At 43.4% G+C, this 23,875-nt stretch overlaps 1 protein-coding gene and 1 pseudogene across 2 annotated transcripts in view; both read left to right on the top strand.

Moving 5' to 3' along the window:
- The window catches only part of PTPRJ (protein tyrosine phosphatase receptor type J), a 140,406-nt gene that overhangs the window by 69,356 nt on the left and 47,175 nt on the right, over positions 1 to 23,875 (top strand). The gene's annotated exons all lie outside the window — the stretch shown is intronic.
- Positions 18,772 to 18,890, top strand: LOC120609618 (uncharacterized; annotated as a pseudogene).

Raw genomic sequence — 23,875 nt, forward strand, 5'->3', positions numbered from 1 at the left:
CCTCTACCAGAGGTCCTGTTCCAACCCCATAGACAGAGGCCAAGTTCTAGTTCAACCATCCTGCTTATTGTTTTCCCTCTGGATGCCAGGTGTTCAGGCCTTCTGCAAGTTCTCCCCTCCCAGCTATATCTATGAAAGTGCTGCCCATCAGGTCTCCATCTTGAAGGCCCCTTGTTCATGAAGGCTCTCATGGTCTTTTCCCCTGCCCTAACCTGGCATACCTTTTCTCTTCTTGGGACCAACCTGTGGGAAGAACATGGTGGCTTGACCTGGGTTCAAATTCCCCCTTCCGTCTTTACCTGGGGCATGATCTTGAGTGGGTCCGTTTATGTCCTCAGAGCCTTAGAACAATAAACTTCCATGAGACAGTGTAGCTGGAGCACCTCACACAGGGCCCTTAGGTCTCTCCAAGCTTTGGTGTCTTGCCTCTTCCATGTCCCTAATAGTTTTTACATTCATTGTTGTATTAGAGTTTGCGTTTTTGTCATATCTGGTTTTAATAAATTATCTTGTGGAAGAAGATGCTGTCTTTTCTTTGTCTCCCCAATAGTCCCTAGCACAGTGCTTTGTACATCAATAGGTGTTTTGCCGATTTCCATAGAATTAAGTTGGTCTGGAGTTATGTGGTTAAGGGGTGAGATTTGGGGGCTCTTGTGTTCAAAGGGGCCTTCTTCTCCCTTTTCATCCTCGCATTTCCGTCTTTCACTTTTTAGCTTCCATTTTTACTTCCTTTATATTGAGAAAGCGCCAAGCTCACTTCAAAGAGTTGACTTCAAAGTCCCCTTGACCAAGAATTGCTCGTCACTGAAGCCTATAGGAGTTGGAGTCAATGGAAGACCTTGTGTCAGTTGCATTTAAGAATTTTCAGGACTTCTATTTTTATAATCCCTTTAAAGGGAATTGGATGGGGTGGAGAGATTTATAGAAACATCTGCTTCTTTAAAAAAAAATCAAACATAAGCCAGTGTAATTCCAAAAAAAGTTAAGATATTTTTTTAAAAAAATGAAAGCGATTTATAATTGGTGGGAAAGAATGACCTATTTCTTTAAAAAAAAAAAAATTACTTTTGCTGTTTTGTCCCAGTTACAAAGGCTTAGAAGTGTAGTCTAAACTTATGTGCAATATTTTCCAAGATGGACAAATGGGGTTGCAGGTTACACAGTAGAAGACAGGGCTTGGGCCTGGTGAGACCTCACCCTCTGTTGACCTGTGAGCTGCGGGTGTGGGCCGAAGGGGAAGAGTGAGATTAAAGGCCAGTGATCTTCCACTCTGGACCCTTTGATGCTCTTGTTTGCTGGCTTTTTGAGGCTTGGAGTGACTGACTCTTCCAGGAATGAGAAGCAGAACCCTCCTAGTTTCTGTGGTGGTCCCAGCATATATTTACTGAAGGCCTACTGTGTGTTTGAGCACCATGCCACACCTCCCTCAACAGCATGCTCCTGAGCCAAGAATCTCTTCATGATCTGACTTTTGCCACGTGCCGTCACACACTCCTGGTTGCACCCCATTCCTCTCAAGAAATAGTTACAGCCTGGAATGCTTTTCTCCTGCTCCGAAACCTTATGCCTTATTGGCTTGGCGAAGTCTTCACATGATTCAAGGGTTAAATCCTTTATGGAGCCTTCTCCCAGTTTTTCCTCAACTAGTTGCTTTGTTCTCCAATATGACCTCGTGAACATCAATAAGAAAGCTTATTTTATTCTGTGTCACTATCTCTTTGCACTTGTATCCCTGCAAATGATAAGCCCTTTGAGGGCTGAGGGGCATAAACAAGTGCTATAGGAATTGAGATTAAGTTGAGCTTCGGTGGTCAGGGAAGAGATCTGGGTCTAATCTACAAAGATGGACATAATTTATCTGAAAAATTAAAGAAGGTGGGCTTAGGAAGTTCAGGCTATGAGGAGGCAAGGGTGGAAAGGTGTCTTGGCACCTGAATGAGAGAGGTTTCAAGTGCCAGCCAAGATTTTTGGCCATTTTTAGAAGGAATGAGATGATTAGAAGTTTTGGGAGATCTACTTGGGTGGTAGTGAGCAGGGTGGATGTAGGGCGGTAGTAAGAGGTGCCAGAAATGTCAGATAGGAGAACGTTGCTGAAGTCCGGGAACAAGGTGACAGTATAGACCAGGGGTCACCAAACTGCGGTCTCCCATTTGTTTTTGTACAGCTAGAGAACTAAGGAAATATGTTGTGACATGTGGAAATTATGTGAAATTCAAATGTCAGTGTCCGTGAGTAAAGTTCTGTTGGAACACAGCCATGCTTTCTGTATCGTCTGGGGCTGCTTTCACACCAGCCTTGAGTAGTTGCAACAAAGACCGTGTGGCCTGCAGAGGCTAAAATTCTTACCATCCGGCCCTGACTTGCCTATGATCCAGTAACTGGAAATGGCATTCAGACCCCAGTCAGACTCACTCTGGAGCCTGTACTCTTAACCAGCAGGTGCGCATCAAACTGTTCTGAGCAGCTTCCGAGCTCCTGTACCCATAATGTTCAGTTCATTCTCTGTTTTTGTTCATTCACGGACATGTACTAAGTACCTTCAAGAAGTCAGGAGGATACTGAGCTACGTGGGGAGAGGTCAGACACCATCTTGGTTTTTGGCCAAGCCAGAAGGGAAGCCAGAGGCCAGCTAAGGTACGGAATGATTGTTCCATAGCATCTGTGTCCCAGCCCTCTTTGCCTTAGCTCCAAGATGCTCTCTTCCGTGAAGCTACCCCCTCTCTCCGCCCCCGCTCCTCCAGGCAGAGTTGATTTCAGCCACCTTTGAGCTCCTGTGGTACCTCATGCTTTGTCTTCCTGGGATGCTCAGGCTATGAGCATGTGTCATTTATCTCGTAGTCCTACTTCACAAGCACAGAGCTCTGCGTCCTGGCGGACTTGGCACATGTCTAGTGAATGGATGAATGAATGCAGACCCAGATTGTTATTGGTTCTCAAATTTTATTTTGCAAAAGAATCGCTTGGGGAGCTTGGTAAAGATTCAGACTCCTGATTTCCACCCCTGGGGATTATTCTAAGTTTGAGGTGGGATCCCAAAATCCGTGTTTCCCCAGAGCACCCAGGTGTTTCTGATGCGGGTGGTCTGCAAGCCACTCAAAAAGCAGCTCTGGCCCAGGTGCTGAGCCTTCTGGAATACAGACAGGAACCAAACATTAAAAATAGCAGTCCATTCATTTGCTTGTGCGGAGACGCCAAGTGCCCCCTCCTGCTGGTGACAGGTCCGGATGTGGGCCGGTTCTCAGCCCAGGGAAAATGAACAGTGTCTTCTCCGTGGTGCCCAGAACAGTCTGAGTCAGTGGAATGTGCCAGCCAGTCAGGCAGAAGGGAACTTCAACTTCTTTTTTAAACCTTGGTGGGAACCGTGTTGGCAAGGCAAACTGGGAGGAGAGGAAGCACGATGTGGGCTTTGAGGTTGGCCCATGTCGCAGGGCTGGCTGTACTGCCGAGGGACGTTGCTATATATTCCCCTTTCCTCTTGAAATAGTCACTTCCTCAGCTGGCTTGCATGTTGGTTGGCCACCACAAATGAGTGGCTTTTGTTCAAGGGGCCTCCTAGGATGTTAAAAAGAGAGAATTGGGCCAAGTTTCAGCCTGGGCTTCTCTGGAAGACAAGAGAGCTGGCTCTTGCCTCTGTCACACCTATGACTCATTATAAGATAACAGAGGGAGTGGTTTTGGGGTGTCGGGCTTGCTTTTCCATCTGTAAAATGGGTGGGGTGAAGGGGCAGAGGAATAAAGCTTATTTCTTCTCCTGAAAGGGATGTTTCATGGCCAGGATTGAACACAGGGCTCTGTTGTTGGTCTGGTGCTGTTGACGAAGGCTCAGGAAGCTCAAATTTTGGAGTTAACTCTTAGGGTATGTGCGGTGAGTTGTGCCAAGTCTCTTAGCACTGTGCTGATGACAGACCCCTGGAACTTCAGCTCCAAGAGGGCAGGGACTTGGTCTTCCTTCTTCATCTCTGTGTCCCCACTGCTTAGAGCTGACCCTGGCACACAGCACATCCCCATAAATATAGAGCCAATAGATCCAATCCTGGCACCTAGGAAGCACTGGGCCCCATCCCTTTTGTCTTCTTCACAGGTTTGACTTGCTCTTTGAGAAGGGGGATTGTGACAAGCCGGGACATTTTCGAAGGAAGAAACTAAACTTCTATCTTTGTTTTGAATGTTTCATTCATTTTCTGTTCTTTACGTGAAGACATATCAGAGGTTAAGGAAATGGTAAAAATCTGTTTGGTGGAATGAACTGCGCAAAAGAATTAGGGGACTTGGGTTCAAGTTCTGAGTTCATTACTTTCTGGGCGTGTCACTTATTAACCTCGCCCAGGCACGGTTTCCTCATCTGTAAAAGAGATGAATAATATTCACCCCGGGCCGCTCTCACGGAGTCGCGTGAGGCTCACGCAAGACGGTGTGTGTGAATGTGCTGTGAACGCAAGGGTTTGCAGTAGTGATGGCGTGTGTAAGCAGGCAGGGTGTAGTCAGCCTGTCAAGGGGCGGGAGCCTATAGGTGAGGTGACTTCTGAGGTCTACCCATCCTAGAGCAATTGGAAAGGAATCCAGCCTCAGTGGTGAGCTCTCAGCTCTTCCAAGACAGGTCAAATCCCACCCCCTGTGTCTGCAAGTATTTTTTTTTTTTTTAAGAAAATACCCCATATTTTATTGTGAAACCCTTAAATTAGCAAATCCCCAGGCTGGCTGATTTAGGCTTCCCAGGCAAACCACACGCCCATGTGCAAATGTTTGGTACAGTGCTCCATTTTTCTGCTAGCACTTAGCACTGCCTGACATTAGAGTGTTTGTGTATGGCCCGCCTTCCCCATGAGAATGTGAGCTGCACGAGGGCAAGGCTTTGTTTTGTTCACTGAGGAATTCTCAGTGTCTGGAACAGTTGCTGGCACGTAGCGGTGGTCAGGACATATTTGTGGAAAGAATGAATGAATGAATACTTATATTCAGTGGATGTGAACTTCTTTGACTTTGGTCTAGACCAGTGGTTCTCCAAGAGTAGTCCTGGGACCTCTTGGGGTTCCCAAGGCCCTTCAGTGGGTCTGTCTTGTCAAAACTATTTTCATAATAACATCACACTTGCCTTTTTACTCTCATTCTCTCATGAGTGCAGATCTCAGCGAACCAGTATTTTCCAAGTAACCAGTGCATGATGGCACAAAGCCATGTAGAGTAAAAAGAGCCATTCAAATTGCAATGGATGCAAAGATCAATGGATTTTCATGTAACATAATATGAAAAAATCGCTGACATAGTTTCAGATTCCACGTGGCATCTAACTTTCAAGAAACTACCTACCACTTGTCTCGATTTGGTGTAGTATCAAAGAAGAATATGCACAATTACTGAAAAGGCTATGCAAATACTTACTTTTCCAACTACATGTTTGTGTGAGGCCAGAATTTCTTTATTATATACTTCATACCCCCAAACCATCTTGTAATAAAATGAATGCAGAAGCACATGTGAAAATCCAGCTGTCTCTTTAGGCAGACACTAAAGAGACTTGTGAAAATCTAAAATAATGCCACTTCTCTCACGAGTTTATTTTTGTAATGAAAATATCATTTCCCATTAAGATGTTATTTTTGTTACCGGGTTATAGATTTATTGTAGGCAAAATCTCTTTGGGATCATCAGTAATTTTTAAGAGCATAAAGGGGTCCGGAGACCAAACAGCTCATAATGGCAGCAGTGATCTCACATGGGGCCTTTCCTGGGATTTATTGAGCAACTGAGTTTGGTGGCCTGGGGCCACCTGTTCTTCCCCACTGACCAGGTAGTCTGCAGGAAGACACAGAGTGTGTGTATTTTAATTGCTCCTGTAAATCTTCCTGATGCTCTTCTCAGTGCAATGGTGCTTTTAAAAAGACTCTGTGTGTGTGTGTGTGTGTGTGTGTGTGTGTTCACATTGAGTCATGAAATCTGTTGAAACCTGTTCTTTCCAATATGCAAATATTTCCATATCATTGTGTCCCTGGAGAACTGTACACCTTGATAGAAAATGGACAAAAGTCGAATATGGAGAATTAAATGAACCAATGCATGCGAAGCACCTTGCCTGCCTCAATAATTAATAATAATAATAATAATAATAATAATAGTACTTATAAAATTAAAGCCATACATTATTATTATGATTAGTGCTGCTTCTCTGTAGCAGTCTTAATTGATTCGTACAACTCATAGTATACCAGTTTATTCTGCAACTAAAATGCATTGAGTCCAATGTGTCAGCAATAGATCTTATTTTCTAGGATTAATGCAGTTAGAAACACACATGACAGTGCTTTCCAAACACTGGTCTGCAGACTGACACACACAGCCTGTGAAAAGTTTCCAGTGGTCAGTGTGAAAAAGGGAAAAATAAGGACAAATGTCCTGAGATTCTCATGATTCTGTATAACTCAGTTCATAGGATCGCCCTTTCATCAGACTATGTCCTTATATTCTTAGGGGGAAAGTATTTCCTTTTGTGAAAAAAGAATGACAGTAGATGGTAAGTACCCTTTATTTGGCAAAGTAAAAAGCTGTGACCCTTGGGGTCGACCCTTAATGTTTTGAGTTTAATGTTTGAAACTTCATTGATCTGTGAAATCCTAGCCCCTGGTAGGAAAAAAATCATAAAATGTCAGAGCTAGAAGAGACCTTAGAAATTAGTCCAGGCACATTCCCCTCATTCTGTGGGTAAGGAACCTGAGACTCAGAGAAAGCATGTGACTTGCCCAAGGTTACCCAGCATATCTGAGGTGAGTCAAGGCTAAAACCTGGACAGGATGGCTGTGTGTGCTGGTTTTGAGTCGACTACAAATTCTGCCTCTACCACTATGAGCTGATCTCTTATCTGTGAACTTGGGGCACTTACCTAAGGAGTTAATGTGAGGATTTAATGAGATGGTCCAGTTTAGGAGAGAATTTGACTCCCAAGCAGAGGAAAACCTCTTCTCTTTGCCTCTGCTTCCCTCCGTTAATAAGTAGGTTCTTATGATATGTCAGTGAGTGGCATCAGTCAGAGGATTTTATTTTTGCATGGTCTCTGCATTTACTAGTGATTCTAAGTCATATCAGCTGTTACTTGTGTTGATTTCTCAGCCCTCTCTTGGTGATCTTTCTCTTCAACTGTTGAATGATTTCAAAGATCTAATTTGAGCCTCCCTGCCCCCAGTCCCAGGCGCACAGGTCCTAGGGGGATGGGATAAAGGGCTTGCCTGGGGTCCAATGCTATGTGCAGAGCTTGGGTACTCTTCCTTTTCTTGAGTAGACCTGCCTCCCTCTTAGAGACCTGGGATGATTGACAAGCATCTTCTTTCTCATCTGGGGCACCAAGAGACAGATTTTTAACAGAGATACCACGGAGAAGCAAGCATACAGAAATTCTCATGACATACTGTCAGATTTAAACACCAAAGAACATCCCATGCTCCATCTTGAAGCCTTGTAATAACTGACATAAATTATCTGTGGGAATGGGATGGCCCTGGCCTCAGCCAAACTGTACCATGGTCTCCTAGTGACAGTTTAATAACTCCATATGTTCACAGATGAAGGAAGCATGGTCACTTGGCGAATGGCCCATACCACTTTTGGCCTACTGCCACAGGCTTGTCCTAGAGACCCGGAGAAAGTAACCTTTGCAAAAAGCCCACTTTGGCTCCTGAGTCCTCCCTAGGTAGCAGTCATCACTGCTGGGATTCACGAATCTAGACAGTCCTGAGGTCTTCTCGCTACACACCACTTGAGTGTCATCTTCCGAGGTCTGTGTCCCGCAGGATGGATGAATTAGATGCCCTCGGTAGGCCCATCTGTGCACCAGGGCAGGAGTCACATGTGGCATATCTACTGAGGATTGTTGTGCTTGGCTTGAGGCGATCTTAGCAAATGCAGTTTCCATTCGGGCGTGTCGTATTAAGGAAATTTATGTAGCTTTGGCTTCAGCCACGTCAGCCAACATGCTCTGCTTTAGTAACTCCGCAAAGAGTTTATCGTCTATTATTTATTCAGGTAACACACTGGATCTCTTAATTCCGCCGGTACTCTATTTGTCACCCCTGGTCAGTGCGTTGTGTTTCCAGGAGGGCTGACTGCTATGTTGGAGAACCACTTGGAATGTTTTTATTTTAGTTTGTATTCATTCCCAAATGTGTGTTACATGGAATTAAACAAAACCCCATTTTTTAAACGTAGAAGGAAGCCATACCCCATGTGGAAATTATGGCAAACACAGAAACACGTTTTTAAAAAATGTTGCCTGTAACCTAGTCCCAGAGGAGCCCACTCTTAATGATTTGGTGTGGCTTTTCGGTATTTTTTTTAATGCCTTAAGAGAATTTAGTTGATGTCATACTGTACATATAGAAATTCTTAAATGGAGATGATGCATTTAATTCAAAGGGCTGTTGTGAGGATTTACTGAGATAACAAATGTGAAATGCTTAAGCCTAGTGCTGGCATCTAGTGATGTTCAGTAAATGAAATGGATTTTTATGGAGGGTAGAGGGCAGAGGGGTCTCCAGGTCTGTCTTTGTCACATCCTAGCTCTAGGCTTTTTAGCAACCGCTGACAATGCAGCGCCTTCTTTTCCCCGCCTATAAAATGGGGCTAATTATAAGTATACCCGAGATATCACAGAAAATCCTTGGAGCAGTGCTGCCTTATAGGCAGCTCACAATAAATATTGGCTGTTATTATTCAAGAGAAATGTGGGAAAGCACATTTTTAAGCAAAGCAAGTGTGCAGTCCTTTCCCGCCACCCCCCTTAGTCTTAGTGGGTCAAGGAAACTCTCTTTAATTTACAGCCTATTGAATGGCCTGGTGTCAGCTGGGAGCAGTCCTCGAGGGCAGACCCAACATGGCACTGTCCTTGTATCCTGTGCTTGATAACGCCTGCCACCTGGATCATTTTTAGCTAATGAACGAAGGCTCACTGTCCTAGGTGCTCTGTACCTACCCCTTCTTCCTAACATACTCTTTTCTCTCCTCTATCCACTTCAGGGAGGGAGTTAAGGTGGGCTCTCCTTCTCAGACCTCCGACCCACCTGGCTGCCCTTCTCGAAGTTTCTAGTGCCTAAGCAGAGACTGGTGGGCTTTCATTTCTGCTTCATCCCCTCAAGTCCCCCCATAAAGAGAAGGCTTTGGTGCCATGTCCTTGACCAGAGCCAAGACAGCAGGCTTCCTCAGAGACTGGTTTGTGCCACCAAGATGGCCTTGTGCACCTCCGTTGTCCTCACAGCCACGAGTGGGTGCACGCTGGCCCCCACCCTCACCCCGACCCTCACCCCAGACTCGCATTGGCCGTGCCAGTGTTTCTCTGAGTGTTGCAAAGCTGCCCTTATTTCTGACCCACTACACCGGTGTCCTGCAAGTCTGGTTCATGTGGCCAGGAATGCATCTTTCTTTCCTACGAAGAGTATGGGCTCCGTGTGGGTGTAGCTGGGGTCTTGGCTTTCCTTTCTCTGGTGTCCACACCCTGGAGCTGTTAGCCCTGCCACCTCGGCTCCACGTGGTTGTGGGTGTGTGTGTGGCAGTGCTTTACATTTTGAGTCACTCAGGCCCAGCTTTTAACCTGCTGGTGTGTCCCTCTCAGGACGTCCAGCATTTTAGGAAACATGCCTAGTCCCCCCGCTTGAGAGGATGAGTACCTGGGGTTGGTGGTGAGATGCTGCCCACAGCAAAGACCCTTCATCAGACCGTGCTCCAAGGATGAGGGCATTTTCCCTTTTGCCTTCAATCTGCAGTGCAGCCAGCTCCTTTTTCATAATGGTGAGAGGGTGTGGCCCTTAGCCGACCAGTTGTGCCTCCAGGAGGAAAGGGGGCCGGAGAAAACTGGCTAGTTGTAAGGTCTTGGGCCATCCCTGTGTTTTGACATCAGTTTCCCACTTTGTAAAATAGAGATAAGAGCACCCTTTTCCTCATCAGGAGTTTTTAGGGCTCCTTACAATGCTGGAAAAGTTTCCGGGCATGTGGAAGAGCTCAGTCAGGAGCTGCTGTTGCCACAAGATCATTATTGTTAGCATCATAAATTTGCATCTTGTATTACTTCCCCATGAAAAACTAAGTGTGTTTGTATTTAAAGAGTCAGGCCACAAAATAAAACTCTTTAAAACCTGAGGGCAGGATGGGCTTTGTTTAGTTAGCAGTGTTCGGTGATGAGGGCGACGTCACCACTCCACCGTTACCACCTCTGCTCTCTGAAAGGCAGGTCTGGGTTGGCCTCTTCTAAGTGAACAACACGTAGTTGTTTATGTGAACTTCTTTTCCGTTTCTGCTCCAGATTTGACCTTTTGTCACATCAGGTAATAGAAAAATTTCTCAGAGGCACCTGCTCCCTTGGGATTGGTGTCAAGTCAATGCCAAGTGAGCCAGCCAACCAGATGCAGTCAGCTCCAAGAGCCCTGCTCTTTGCTCAGGGTTGTTGATGTCCCACCCCCAACCACAGGGAAGGCTGAATGAAGCCTGTCTCCTGGGGCCCACGTTGGGCAGAGGTCGCTGAGCATGGGAGTGGACCTGGAGCATTGCTGGTCTGTGGGGTAGAGTGGAGTCTCCCCTGTGAAGCATGTAAGCTGTAGTCTTTGCTGCTCGCATCGTTATTTCTGATTCCCCTGGGTGCTGTGCAGAAATGCAGGTGCTGTGGGAGAGAGGGGTAGCTACCAAACAAAGAAGGGTGGCCTCTTCTGAAAAACTGCCTCAAATAGGAACTTTTGCAGACAGGAAAATTTTGTATGCATCTCATGTGAAGAGTGCAGTCTGCCGAGGGCTAGTACATGCCATATAATTGGATCTTTGAACAATTCTGTGCAATTTAGAAGGCAAGGGTGACCAATGTCCTTTTATGGACAAAAGAACAGAGGCCCAGTCAAGGTGAGGTGTCCTGAGCCCAGGGATGGAACAGGTAGTTAGATCCAGGACCAGAATGCAGGTTTCCAGACCCACAGATGTAGTTTCCCTTTTCCCTCAGATTGGTTTTGGAGTGGGAGGCTGGCATGCGAGGCTGGCATCCACTGTGATCCATTACCAGCAGCCTCCGGCACCTCCCCACAGCCACCGCATCAGACAGCCACCTGCTCTAACCAGCCAGCCCTTCAGCCAACCACCTCCAGCCAGCTCCTGACTTTTCCTCATCCTCTCTCTCTCTCCTCCCTCCCTTTCTCTTTTTCTTTTCTCTCTCATTTCCCTTTCTTCCTCTCTTTGCCTCACCCCCTCTTTTTTACCTTCAAGGCCAGTATCTCCCCACCCCCACCCTGTACACAGGCCCCTGGCCCTAGCCTGGGGCTAAACCTGCGTCTTTCCCTCCTAATTTAGGCCAGTTGAACAGTTTGGAGAGAGCTTTGGATTTGCTTTGCTTCCACAAGACATCAACCATCTGTAAGCTTATTAGAAACAAATAATGGGCAGTATTTCTCACACTAGCATCCTACCTTTCTGTTGCCATCTTGTCAGCAGAGAACCACTTTTCTAGAAACAAATGATTAGTTGATAATCAGATAAAGCAATTGGTTCTAAATTGGCATGGGCCAATTTATGTGATCTACATTAAATGACAGAGCACGTTACTGCGGAGGCCCTGGCGAACTTCACGTGTGCATCCAGCCTACAGATATTTATTGGGCACCTACTATGTGCTAGGCACTCAGAGGGGAACAAAGGAACTGGTAAGGTGTGTTCCTTAACTTACGCCGCAGTCGGGGAAGTGAGGCAAACACCAGGCTGGAGTGAGGTGAGGCCCTGAGCACAGTGGAAGGAGCACTAGCCAGGCGTGAGGAGGTCTGGGTTTGTCTTCCCCTTGCCTCTCTCCTGGCGTTGCTATCTTGGGCAAGTCACCTGATTTCTCCAGTTCTTCATCTATATAATTGGAGCGGTGCCTGGCTTCCAGTGATCGCCTGATAAATGTTGGCCTCTGTCATGGTCGTGGATGATGAGAGTGGATTGTGTCAGCGGTTTAAACGTTTTCAACATATAATATTTAATAATCTGAAAGAATATAGTTGAGTTACAGGTATAGTAATAGAGTGTACACCTTTGAATCCACCACCCATTTATTTCATTCGCCTGTGTTCCTTCTGAGCCCATGACTTGCCTAACCTCCAACCAGTCACCACTGTCCTGAACTATGTTTATCACTTTCAGCATTAAAGAATTTAAAAAAAAGATTTGTGCTTATACCTAAGCACTTTATTCTTTAGGTTTGCTTACTAAGGAGGTGTCTCACATAGTTTCCTATGACTTGCTTCTTTCACTCAGTATTGTCTTTCTAATATTCATCAATATTGTATGTTGCTACAGTTAATTCAGTTTTATGGGTATAAAACTCTTAATTGGTATATTATTCTGCAGTTTATCCATTTTCACTGGATATCATCAGAGTTCTTAATTTTTGCAAATCCTGTGGCTGTAAAATGATATATTTTTATGGCATTCATTTGAGCAGCTATTTATATAATATATCTTTATTGATTATTTGTATTTTTTTCTGTGAAGTGTTCAGGTCATTCAGTCATTTTTTTTCTCTTGGATTATTTGCTTATTGATTTATTGAAACTCTTTATATATTCTTAGGATTCAGTCTCTGTTTGCTATATGCATTGCATCTTTTCTCAGTTTGTGGCTTGTCTTCACTTTCTGTAAAGTATCTTTTGAGGAACTGTGAACTCCATACAGAGCATACATATCTTTTCATAGTTTTGATAAGGTCAGATTTATCCGTCACATTGTTTATGGTTATGCTTTTGTTTTAAGCAATATTTCCTTACCTTGAAGTTATAAAGATATTTTCTATTTTATTCTAAGAGTTTCAGGGTTTTGCTTTTATAGTTATGTCTTTAATCTATTTAGAAGAGAGTTTGATATATGATATGATGGTAGAGGTCCAGTTTCACATTTTTCCATGTGGATACCAAATTTTCAAGCACTATTTGATGAATTCTTCCTTCTTGTCAATGATCTTCAATGCCACAGGAGCCTTACAGCAAGCTTTCAGGGGTGTGGGGGTTTCTCTTTGAGTTCTTTATTCATAATGTTTCATTGGTCAATTTTTTTCATACTTGCAGACACTGTGTTAATTACTATTTGCATTATAATGAGTCTTAAGAGGTGATGGAAGAAATCTCTTCACCTAATTCCTCGGGAGGAAGTCTTGGAGGAAGTCTTGGCCGTTCCTGGCTTTTTGCATTTCCATTTAAGTTTTAGGGTCAACATTCTGAAAAAAAAAAAAAAAACCCATCTCCTTTGGATTTTGGTTGGGATTGCATTGAATCTATAATCAACTTGAAGAGAATTGACATCTTTCAGTATTGAGTCTCTCCTAGTTCAGGAACATGATCTCTCCTCTTTTAAGTCTTTAAATGAAGTTTGACAATTACCTCCACAAAAAACTTATCTATCTTTTATTAGATGTAGTCCTACGTTCTTTAAGTTCTTGTTTTTATTGTAAATTATAACTTAAAAGAATTACCTCATTTGTTTATGGCTGGCACATGGAAACATTTAATTTAGTAAATGTGCTAAATTAACTTCTCTGATTATTCCTAATAATGCATCTGAAATCTCATTTTCTGTAAGCATTGAGAATTTTATTTCCTCCTTATCTATTTATTTCCTTTCCTTTTTTTTTTTTGTCTGTTACATAAACAAGTGGTGACAGCGAGCATCCTTGTCTTGGTCTTAAACTCCCCAGCTTCCCTGAGATATAGTTGACAATTAACATCTTGGTCTTGATTTTAAAGGGAATCCTCATTTCTCCTGCGTTTGGAACTATGCCTGCTGTCACTTTGGTAGATTATTGAGTTAAGGAAGTTTCTTTCTCGTCTGAGTTTGCTAAGAATTTTTCACATATGAATGTTGAATATTATCAAATGCTTTTTCTGCATCCGTTGAGATGACATTGTGTTTTTTTTCTTTAATTTGATACTGTAATGAATGACATATTTTCTGTTTCTAGGCCATTCTTGCATAACATGGCAAAGTAAGTCAACTTTGTCATGATACTATTGTTTTTAATACATTGCTGCATTCACCTTTACTAATATTTTGTTTGGGATTTTCGGCTATGATTATGTATAAGGTTGGCCTGTAATTTTCCTTTCTCATTTTGTCCTTGTCTGTCTTAGTTTCAAGATTATATTGACCTCTTAGAATCAGGGAATGTTCCTCTCACACATTTTTAATCCTTTAGTAGAGTTTGTATAAAATTAAGTGTTTAGATGAGTAGTTTGAAAGTCTCCCAAGGAAACATTTTGAGAAATGTTTCAGGAATTCTGTTAAATGTTTGGTGCCAATTTTTAGAAAATTTATTTTTTTATTTAAAACTTTTAACAATACTGTGTTGTATATTTGCAAATCACTAAGAAAGTAGATCTCAAATGTTCTCTCTCTCACACACACAGGTAACTATGTGAGGTGATGGGGTTTGTTAACGATCTTTAATGTGGTGATCCTTTCACAATATATACGTATATCAAACCACTGTATTGTACACCTTTAAACTTACGCAGTGTTGTATGTCAAGGATATCTCAATAAAGCAGGGAAAAATTAAGAAAAAAACCTTTTAACATTAGAGGCCATCCATGTGTTCTTCTGTACCGCTGGCTTAACGGTTTTTTTTTTTTTCCTTCCTTTGAAATACCCTGAGGAATAAAACCTCTGATCTCAGTTTAATTGAGATGAATTATTAAACTTTCACCATTTGCAGCTACACGTCTCTATGAATCAGAATATTATTGATTTTGTGCAGCCAAATGAAACCCAGAAATGGATGAGGTGTATAACACGCGATTTCAGATTTCTTTGTTTGCCTAGTTGCTGTTTTTAAAAATAAGTTGATGCTCCATAATAAGTAAATGTTATCACTTTGAACATTTAAAATGAAAGCTTACTAGTAATGTTGTCCGTCTTATCTGGTTTTATGTGGGTTTCACATAAGATTTAATTTGTCAAGAGGATTTTGCTGTTCTAAAATAATCAAAAAGGGAACGCATTTATGGCTCCTGCAGTTTTGATGACCCATGATGAAGTATTCTTTGATTATGTGTCAAGATGAATGGCACAAACCTTCGACAGAGACCCAACTGTGGCCGGAGAGAGCCCACCATTAACTGCTGACCTTGCCGTCCTGAGAGAGCAGGTGTCGAATGAGCTCAGCTCCCTCTCCGTCCTCCTTTTTCCCTGGTGGGTCATTGGCTCCTGAGTAAGATGGATGCACGCAATAGAAGAGCTGTTAATAGCATTTACTCTGTCTTAATCCTTTTTAATCCCATTCATATTTCAATGTCTGAAACTTGGCAGGATGTCAAAACCCACAGTGCAAGCAGAGAAATTCTCCTTTGAACAGCAAAAGCCGAGTAAAATTGTTTTCCTGATATTTAATTTGTTAAAATGTGAGAGTGGAACAGTTCCTCTTAGATCCCAAATAGAATGCCACTGAAAGATCAAAATGACCTTTCTGGAGCTTTTAATTATCTTTATTTAGAAAAAAAAATGGCAGTGAGGTTATTTTCTCAGGTTTACCAAGAACCATAATAAGATATTCCTAGCATGGTAAGTTTACTGAATGAGGAAATAACTTTGACAGAGGTTAATGTCTGAAATCAAGTGTTGTTTGATGTCACACCCACTGGGAATTTAGGCCTTACGCTCTTTACCTGATAAGACTTTAGTAGCCTCTCCGTGGGTCCCACCTTTTGATTAATAGGACCTGCCTGTTTCCTTGCATATCTGATGAAAGGAATTAGAAGAATTCCAGTAAAATCCTGGGAAGACTGAGATCCTCATCTCTGTTGAGATCTGTCAGATCTGAGATTGGGTGGGCTGGTTTGCAGTGTCTGCCGTGATGGATGTGTGTCTGTATACGGCTTTTAAGAATGTTTCTGGGGTGCGTTAGTTCTTGGTAGCACAGTGAGTCCCCAGTTGCTAGATTCTGGATCAGACTTGGGGTCAGCTTAGGGGGAACAAGAGGATGGGTGCCCTCTTCGACTTCCTGGCCTTCCTCTTCCGAGTGCTGGCCTTTACTGGGCGGAGATAGGTCTTGTCTGGAGGGGGACCCCTTTCTGTCATTTGCGTCCTTGCCCAGCCCTGGGGTGAGGGCTGGCTGAGGGGAGTCCATGTCATTGTGGGAGAGAAAGCTGAGAGTTCCTTGAGGAACATTTGGGGTTTGAGTCAGTTGTGTCTTTGAAAAAATTTACCCATTATGGACTTGTCTGTGGAAGCAATTAGCGAGATCACAGGACCCTTTCTGATTCCTGATTCTGTACAGTGTCTATTCAGAAAAATAGAAAACAGTCAACTTGAACAGGGGATTATTTGAGCACACACAGAGTCCTGTTGTCTCAGAGGCATGCCCTCAGACAATTTGCCTTTTAGTGAAGTTTAAGCCCATGAAAGGAAATAAAAAGCGTTTTATTAGATGGCAAAGAAAGATGGACTGGACTTATGAGACTGAGAATTTTAGCTTTTTCTTTGATAATGCAAACTTTGGAAGAGGGCGACTTTTTATATAATACAGTTTATTTGTACAATGCGGTAATTGTTAATAGTTAATAATTATCCTCAACTGGGTAAGATGCCTGTGTGTGTGTGTGTGTGTGTGTGTGTGTGTGTGTGTGTGTGTGTAGTGTATCTTTTGTTCAAAGCTAAATATTGCTACTTCTGAAGATGAGTGTGCCTTAGTGTAGCCATTAACATTTATTAAGCATCTACTTTGTACAAGATCTTGTGGAAGTTCTTGCCATAACCGTGGGAGGTCAGACCATGTTGTTTTCCCCACGAATATGTGGAAAATAAAGTTTCAAGAGAATTAGTGACTCATCCAGTATCATACACCTAGTAGGTGGTGGGGTGGGGATTTGAACCCAGGTCTGACTTCCACATCTGTTCTTCTTCTGCAAAATGCTGTCTCATTCACTGTAGGTCTGGCCGGAATCCAAAACACATCATCGCTGTTTACAGAATATGTTTATATCCATCATGTCTCTTATGTGTTGAATTTTATTTCCTGAAAGTACAGAAGAAAAAAGTAAGGGATCCACAAATGCAACCAGTGATGTGTTGTTTGAACAGATGCTGCCAGCCAAGGGGTACGAAAAAGGCTTACTAAGTATGGAGTGACAGAGTATTGGTCTTCTGCCCTTGATATGAAAATGGTTCAAGTTCTTGGTCAGTGAGGAAAATCACTCTTAGCCCAAATTCCTACTAGACCGATGGGATTACTTTCTAAGATTTGTTGGATTGCTGGATTTGTTGAAGAGAGAACTGGAAGAAGCTGCCAGAAATGTGCAGTGCATCTGAGGGAAGCACTGCCTTTGGCCCACCTTCCCCACCAAGCAGTCTGGTTTTAGCCCAGCTGGAACCCATGGGGCGAACTCAGCCTGGATTCCAGAGGACTAGGCAACCTCCCTTGTTTGAAGGTCATTAAAGGATATCTTCAGTGTCTTCTCGGTCGAGTTTTCCTCAAACTGGAGTAACTCCCAGTTTACCCGCTGGAGTTGTTCATGGCTTTCCTAGGAGATTACGGGTGTGACTATTTCAGACTAGAGGGGACTCTGGGTTATACCATCATTTCTCACTGTCCCTTTAAAATACCTTCAGCCCGTGGTTCTCAAACTTTGGAGGGTATTTGAGTCACCTAGAGAGCTGATAAAGAACAGAGAACCAGGCTGGTTGAAGTAGGATAGGGCTGGGCCTTTGTATTTTTAACAAGTTCTCCAGGTGGTTCTGATACCTGCCAGAGTGAGAACTGCTTCCGTGTGCTCCCTTGCCCTTGCTGTTGTGGGTTTTTCCTCACAGTCTTGACTTGAATGCACTCCTTTGTTCTTTCCGGCTGTCCAAAGAAAATCCAGTAGACCCTGTCCCCATCCTTATCCTCTCAGCCTACCAACACTGCTTACCATCCAGCTGTCCAGTGGTCAGCCAGCGCAGGCGCTGTGCTGGGTGCTGTGCTAGGTGTGAATTATGAAGTCCCCACTTCAAAGGAGAAACAGATGAAACAGTTCCAGTAATGAACGATAAGAGGGGAGGGCAGGTGCTGAGCACACCACAGAGGAAAGCTTGGGCTGTGCTGGGGAACAGAGTTTGATGAAGTTGCACCAAGGAGCGGGTGGGACAGCTCTCACTTCCTGGGTAATAGGACCAGCGCGAGCCACAGTCGGGGAGGGCAGCACAGATTATTTAGGGAATTTAAGGTATGTCGATAAGATATGTGGAAAGAAATGTACCTTTAATGTGAGTGCTGCTTTTGTGAGTCACACACAATGCCTTTACAGCAGGCATTGATTACATCTGTTGTTTAGGGGGAAAAAAAGGGTGTACGTTGAAAAGTTCAGAACATAAAATGGCGAATGTAACATGTTGCTATCGTCACCAAATTAAATGGTTCTTAAAGGGAAGGAAAAAAATCATTTGTTTATTTCTTTGTTTCCCTTGCCAGTCTTTCAGCAATTGAGATTAGGGAACTGTATTATCTCTGTGTCCCTAATGATCATGGGGCCTGGCATATAGATGCACTCAGTGAACATGGATGAGTGAATGAGTTTCAGACTGAGGTACTTTGGACAAATCGCTTTACCTCTCTGGGCCTCTGTTTCCTCCAACTCCAGGTAGAGGCTGATTGGTGCAGATAATCCCTAAGATTTTATCCTACGTCGTGATTGACCACATGTACTCCTACTGATGGTTCTCAAGGCTCTGAAGTTCACACACATGTATTTACTCACTAATGGCCAGGCCAGCTCTGTTCTAGGTCCTGGGGATCCAATTAAAATCTGCCAATCATGAAGTCTACGGCCATGCCACCCTGAACATGCCAAATCTCGTCTGATTTCGGAAGCTAAGCAGTGTTGGGCCTGGTTAGTACTTGGATGGGAGACCACCTAGAAAGACCAGGTGCTGTAGGCATTAAAACAAAAGTCCACCAATCAGCTAGTACTGAATGAGCATTACAGGGGAGGCCTTGTGCTGGGCACAGGTGGATTTGAAGTGTGTGACTCCTCGTACTTGAAAAATAAGAAGACTTCCACCAAGTGCCACATGAGGAGGTTGGACCGCAGATGTGCAGGCTACCAGAGGGTGTTGCTCTGAGAAAGCATCTCTCTGGTCAACGTGTTTTGATCACCAACCACCATCTTCTGTCGCCAGTGGACCCATATTGCATGTTATTTTATCTTTCACATACCCTGTTTTCAGTTAGAAAAGTTTTGTTCTTTCTCATGTCTTATCAGCCAGAGACTTCCAACTGGAAATTCAGACCAGCACCAGAGACCCTGTGTTCATAAACTGAGTTGATGAAGTCTAGCCAGAAGCAAGGGAACAATGGTAGCAATGAAAGAGTTCTCCTCTCTTGAACATTTGCCTTGTGCCAGACATTATTTCATTTAATTCTCTCAAGTGTTTATGGAGGGGATTGTCATCATCTCTAATGTCAGATGAGAAGATTGAACTTTAGCTCAGTGCTTAAGCTGGTAATTGTCGGAACCAGGATACGGAAGCAGACCCAGACCACATGCTCAGGCTCTGACCTGCCATTGGTCTGTGCTTGCGGCTCTGTCCAGGGTAAATATGTGATTTAGGGCAGTGGTCAGCAAACGACAGTCCCGAGAGCCAAATCCAGCCACTGCTTGTTTTTGGGTGATCTGTGAGCTAAGACTGTTTTTTACATTTTAAATGATTGGAAAAACAGAAACAAGAACAAGAGAAGAAGAATGTTTTATGACAGAGTGAAATGATATGAAATACACAATTGATGCTTACAAATAAAGTTTTATTGGAACACAGCCACGGTCATTAGTTTATGCATTATCTGTGGCTGATTTCACTGTACCAAAGCAGAGTTGCAAAGCCTAAACTAGATCCTGTCTGGCCTTTTATGGAAATAATTTGCCGACCACTGATTTAGGGCATTTTTTTAGGCTTTATGAGATGTTGAAAATCACCTGTCACTTCCCATCGCTGTCTTCACCATTTGTAGATAGGCTCTGCTAAGCCAGCTCTTCAATTTCAGTACTTTATGACTCTGAGTTCTCTTTTCATTGCTTGGATATAAAATAAAAGTGTCTACTTTGTGGAGTCACTGGCTTGATTGAACCTGCCCAGGGCAATTTGCAAAGGTGCCATTTTGTCAAAGACCAGTCTCTAGAGAGGACAATGGTGTGGCTTTGCTTTGGAACTTTTTTTTTTTTTTGGGTGGTGGTTGTATTTAGGTTATTATTAAAAGCTCGGTGGAGAGCCGTTGAAGTTTCTTGTGCTATTTGGATATTTCAGTGATGCACTTTTAAATTGGAAGGCAATATCGTAGGCCGAAAAGTCTGTATAAAAACCGGCCTGTCACCACCACTTGTGGTTTCTGATCCCACCATTAGACTGTCTTTTCATGTGGCGAGGAGCAGGGCCTGAGTCCTGTGCTCTCAGCTAAACAGGCAGACCCTGCTGGTAGTGTGGGGAGTGGCATTGATGGTGGGTTTGCAGAAAATGTCCTTTTTGGGCTGATGCAGGATAGCCTCAGTGCAGCTCCTCATGGGAGACAAGAATGCAGCATCTGAGAATTTTAGCCCAAGTTCCTCTCATTGTGCAACAGAATCCAAGATGCCAACTTGCCCTTCCCTGCTGCTCTTGCTTCTGTGTTAGCAGAAATACCTTCTGGTTCTGCTTTTTCCTAATTCTTATGCTTTCCCACCTGAATGACTGATATTTGCTGCTATTAATCGAGCACCTACTATGTGCCACTTAATCCTCACATCAAGCCTACAGAGTAGATGGTAACTTACAGGTGAAATAATTTGAGAAGTGAAGTCACTGGCTTTCGGACTCCTTGCTGATAAGTGGTGGGGCCAGGATTCAAATCTGGACCCGACTCAAGTCCTGTTGATTTTCGCCCCCACTGTGTTCTCTGTCCTCTTCGAGTCTGCAGTGCTGTGGAAACCAGTGGGGCGGTGCTTTGGCTTGTGGGAACCTCTATTTGCAGAGCCTTGGAAGAACACAGGGTTACTTCAGGATGGTTCTGGGAGGGCGTGAAGAGCATGTGGGTCGGTTGAAATCATTGCTGGCCCTTGCAGCCTGTGAGATAGGATCCGCCCTGGGCTTTTGGCCAGAATGAATGGATAGCGAGAGACCCCTTAGCTCTTTGTGGTCTGTCGAAGGCAGAGCTCGAAAAGCTGAGACCTGGAGTTGCGATGTTTGTTCCCTTTCTGGGAGGAAGGGGTGGGACATGTGAAACTGTAGAGTCCAGATACTCCCAGCTGGGTGGGGTGGGGAAGGGGAGGGTTCCATGAGGAGCTGGTGCAGAACATAGCAAGCACTTAGTAAATGGTGGCTGTTAGCTATTTTTCTCCTACTCTAAGGGAGATGGGCAGTGTAGGAGGGAATTGGTGGGATTTATGGAATGGCTTTATTATTGAAATTCAAGAATAGGAAGGTAAAGTCTTCATCTGAAGAGTCAAACCTCTGTACTCTTTTTTGCTCCTTTTTGGGGTGGTGGTGGCACGAGGGGGAGGCAGGTTGGGGGATGAGCAGAGGATTTAGGGGTAGGCAAAAATGGAGCATTCCATAGTCACGTAATGCACGCTGTTCACATTTGACACTGGCTCGTGATCTCTTCCTAAGAGAGCAACTTAGAAAGTAAACAATTTGTCAATAATTTTGCTACCCATGAACTTTGATCTCTAGGTACACTTGAATCAAAAGTCAGAAACTCAAATGTCTTCAGGAGTAGTCAGCAACAAAAATAAATGGAATGGACTAAATACTGAAAAGCCACACCATTTCTGAATCTTTTTATGTGCTCCTGTTTGAGAGAGAACATGAACGGTGTGGGTGCCATGTTTCTTGGCAACTGCCCATTTGTTCTCTGCATTGAGATGACAATACCAGGAGTGATGGTGAACGCCAGTCACCTACCCTATCACAAGGGGGAGCTGACACTCAGATCCAATTAATTGCTTGAATGTGGCCAGAGAAAAAGCCAGAGCTTCTTCATTCTTTTCTTCTTCTTCTTCTTCTTCTTTTTTTTTTTGAGAAGCTAAGTATCACAGTTTTTGAAATGCTTAAGTCTACTAGTTTTTAAATATTTGCTTAAGATTTTAGGAAATATCGTGGTGTAAAACATCACGTTTTACACCTTAAATATATACAATTTTTATTTGTCAATTATACCTTAATAAAGTTGGTAAAAAAAAAAAAAAGAAACACAGTAGGGAAAATAATAGGGCAGTGTTCTAATGGGGTTAAATTGAAAAAGGAAGAAACCACTGGGTAAAATAAAACATGTCAGTGGGCTAGATGTGGGTGAAGGAGCTCCGGTGTAGGCCCCATGATTTTTCATAGGATGTGGAGAAAGGGCTGAGACAGGGCTTGGGGCTGCTAACTCTGACCCTCTCTTGAGATGAGGAGACAAGCTCTGTCCTAGGATCTGGACTTACTTTTTTCCTTTGTAAAGTCAAAGCGTAGTTAAATCACTAGTTTTCAAACAGTGTTCCTTTGGATGTGTCATAGGATTCCAAAAGTGTTTGCTTTGAGTTTCATTAAACACCCCCACCCCCCAATTTGTCTGTGTTTGAAATTATGAAATTGTGATGAAAACACTTGTGTAAATAGGTGTTACTACAAATTTTAATATATGGGAGGACACCAGTATCTCAATTTGGTTATGTATCAATTATATTCAAAATAAGAATAAGGTAACTTGAACTTTAAAATGAACATTTAATGAAAAAACTGCTTTTATACATTTATACATATACAGATATGTATGACATGTGGAACTCTATACATATTCTTCATGAGATTCTTTTTGAAAAAAATAGTTCTGTTCCTAAAAATACCCATGGAAACTTCTGGCCTGGGATTCCAAGGTCATCCTCAGCTCTGCATCTCAGAGTTCACATGGCCTCACTGAAATAGCCCCTCTGGTTCCTTTTTTCTCTGTACATTTGGAAGAGTTCATCATACCACCAAATGCCCCAAGAGGGAAGAGATGAGCCAGCTGGTGGTTTGCAGGGTGGTGGGTGCTCATCCCTTCCATCGAAACCTCGCCTGGCTTTCTGGAGGCACAGAATTATGGATTAAGCCGACCCTTCTCCACAATTCCTTTTGATGACAGCATCAAGTTGAGAGAGTCATTTATTCGCAGAGAGTGAGCCAGCCCATTCTCCCTGTGCTGTGCATAGCACTTGCCATGCTGCCTGCTGGCCTGCCTAGTCCCCTGCCTTTTGGACTCTAGAGTGGAAATGGATGCCAAGTGCTCAGGCCACCCTGTGATGCCATGCCTGCCTTCTGGGAAGTTTTCCTTAATGGTGATTATTGCCTGGCTTCTGGGTTCAGAGGGGAAGTCCCACCCTGTCTACCATTTTCATGATCAATGATTTACCTTTTAGGGGCCAGTTTTGTGGGGAGCTGTTGGATAATTTCACAGGGGAGATAAATGAGAGCTAGGAAGAATGAAGCCTTTCAGAATTGAAATCTGCGCATGTTCCAAATCCCATAAAATGCTATTTGATTTTAAAAATTGCTTGAAGTGGTTCACATTTTGGTTAATTACGTCAGTGAGTAAAAATAACTATTGTCATATGGTGTGTGGGCTTGGTTTTAGAAGGACAAAGAGTCTATTGTTACCCATTGTGTTATTAAGTCACTTCTTACCCATCCCTGAGAAATGAACATGTATAATAGAAATCCCAAAGCTTTGTCACTTGCTAAAATCAGGCTGTTCTGTGAGTTTCCCCTTAAATAAATGCTGCTCCTTTTGAGAACAGAAGCTGTTTTAATTCAGTCCATTGAAATGGGTTGATGGAACCTGTCCCCAAGGCCCAGGCCAGGTAGGGGTTTGTGACAGGCAACCCTGGAATTGCCTTCGGATTCTATGCTCTCAGCTGAGGTTTGTTTGGGGATGA

The sequence above is a fragment of the Pteropus medius genome, unplaced genomic scaffold (assembly GCF_902729225.1).
Source record: "Pteropus medius unplaced genomic scaffold, Ma_sr-lr_union100, whole genome shotgun sequence".
NCBI classification, from domain to species: Eukaryota; Metazoa; Chordata; class Mammalia; order Chiroptera; family Pteropodidae; genus Pteropus; species Pteropus medius.